This window comes from Tupaia chinensis, unplaced genomic scaffold, assembly GCF_000334495.1.
Source record: "Tupaia chinensis unplaced genomic scaffold, TupChi_1.0 Scaffold000045_1, whole genome shotgun sequence".
Lineage (NCBI taxonomy): Eukaryota > Metazoa > Chordata > Mammalia > Scandentia > Tupaiidae > Tupaia > Tupaia belangeri.
This window is the reverse complement of record NW_006159501.1, coordinates 5,224,024-5,226,366: the sequence shown is the minus strand read 5'-3', so window position 1 is coordinate 5,226,366 and position 2,343 is coordinate 5,224,024. Positions and strand designations below refer to the sequence as shown.

General features: G+C 35.1%; 1 non-coding gene across 1 annotated transcript; it reads left to right on the top strand.

Moving 5' to 3' along the window:
- The first annotated feature begins 1,081 nt into the window (after positions 1–1,081).
- On the top strand, positions 1,082–1,185 carry LOC114008665 (U6 spliceosomal RNA). Its single transcript, XR_003550183.1, has one exon. It is a non-coding gene; the product is annotated as a U6 spliceosomal RNA (small nuclear RNA).
- Positions 1,186–2,343: the final 1,158 nt, after the last annotated feature.

Genomic DNA, 2,343 nt, shown 5'->3' with positions numbered 1-2,343 from the left:
AACAACAATAAAGAAGAACAAAAGACATCAAAATATTAATGTTTAGCCTGGAATTATTTGGCTAATTGACTCTAAAATAGATATTAACAAATATGTTAGTATGTAATTCTTCTGGCTGTTTTCTATAGACACAAAGTAAATTCTTACAGAAGAATTTTCCTTTTTTTAAGAAAAAAATATATTTTATTATCAAGATATTTTCAGTCAAACTTTCTCATCATCACCTTTAAATATGCACTAAGGGAAAAGTAACTTGCAATTCTTTTTTTTTTTTTTTTTTGGAGAGGTTTTTGCTATAGGGCGCATGCGCTCACCAGACAGACAGAGAGAGACAGAGACAGAAAGCAGCGGAAATCACCCCCCAAGGGGGATGACCATGCCACAATCCTTTCTCCTCCATTCTCTCAGGATCTTGGGCACACATGCACATGTGCCCAGCGTGAGTTTTAAGCCACCGGGTCCAGGATGCGAACTGCAGTTGACTACATGGGAGTCCAGCGACATAGCCACTACGCTAACTGTTGGTCCTGCAATTCTTTTTAAATGACACAGAAAAGTCCACCATTCTTTTAAAGTGAGTAAAATGATATACATCAGGCAGCACGCCTAAGCCACCCAGGAAACTTTCACCAGATGTACAGAAAGTTGATTTTCCTTCTTAGTCAGTGTGATCGTTTTTGCATTAGTAACTCAATTTACATCACAACTTTCATGTTTTTTTTTGTTTCCATCAACCCCCTTGTTTGCCATTTCCTCCCTAGACATATACAAGCTCTGTGTCTTAAATGACAACAATAAAAAAAAAAACAGAATATTTGAATTTGAATACAGCCTTTATGACTCTATTCTTACACCACTCCATTCTGCTGAGAGAGATAAATTTAAAATATGTAAATCTATTATTCTGTTTCAATCCTTTCCAACTCCTATTACCTTGAGGATAAAGTCCAAAGCATTATAGTCTAGAAGGTCCTTCCTGATGCTGTATTTATTTATCAGTACTATCCTTGAAACTCTACTCTGTTATTTATTTTTTATCAACTATGTTTCTAAAAACTTTCATCTTAGAAATAGTAAAGACATGCTTGCTTTGGCAGAATATATCCTAAAACTGGAACGATACGAAGATTAGCATGCCCCCTGGGCAAGGATAACATGCAAATTCACGTAGCATTCCATATTTTTAAAAGAAAGAAAGAATAAGAAGGGTATTTTCCCCCTCAAACAGTTGTCAAGAGTTGAACAGAACATCCTGTCACTGCTTTGTTTTGATTTATACAAGTTCCTCTGATCTAATATTTCAAATGTCCAACCATGTTTTCAACCATGGGGAAATAATGAGCATTATATCATTAAAATTTAATATATATTCATTTTCATTTTTAAAAATGCCAAAAAACATCAATTCTAATCCATTTTGGAAATGATTGCCCTTGCAAACTGGCTGTGGACATTTAACACGGCAAGAATAAATCCTGCCTTCTGTGTCCGAGATACAGCCAGTTCCCTACATGCATCATAAAACCTGTGCAGACTGCATCCACAAGCCCTACTGCACCTCCCTCTCCTCTTTCTTCACATCGACCATTTCAAAAGCAGCAGGATAAATTAAGACCTACCCAGGATTCAGGATCTGAGAAACTGGAATCACACTCCAAATAATTAGAAGGTCAAGACAAAAATAGTACTGATATTAGAAGGCAGACTGTTTGGTGCCTGTTATATCCCAGTTGCTTAAACAATGATTTCATTAGCTCTAATACAACATTTTAAAAGAGGAAATGCTAGCCCCCCCTTAAGAAAGAGTGAGGAATTATTTTTTATACTTTTCTTTTGGGGAACTAATGTGCTTTGCCTTGCATAAGGGTAAATGACCTTAGTGTTTTCAGTACTGCACACCTTAAACCAACGCCACAAAAGAAGACAGTGTAATAGAGATTTTTGAAATTAGTCACTCACAATTTTAAAGAATCTTGCCAATTACAGTTTGAACATTTAGACATTACCTAGAATTCATGGCAAATGGATGTTATTTGATTAGTTTGAATACACCAATTCCAGGGCTGGATGTTAATGATTCAAATCATTTTAGTTTATTAATTTTCCCATGCCCTTAATTATTTTCTTTATTATCTCATTATCAAAGATTTAAAATGTGTTTGTAATAAAATAACCTTAATATTAAAAAAAAAAGAGAGAAAGAAAGAGTGGAGAAGACCAGAAAAGTTCAGGGTTTTGCTAAAACCCTCCAACTGGTAAAAAGCAAAGTCAGATTCAAGCCCAGTTTTTACACAAACACTCTTGTTCTGAGCATGATACTAAAATATTTTCCTGTGTCCCTGC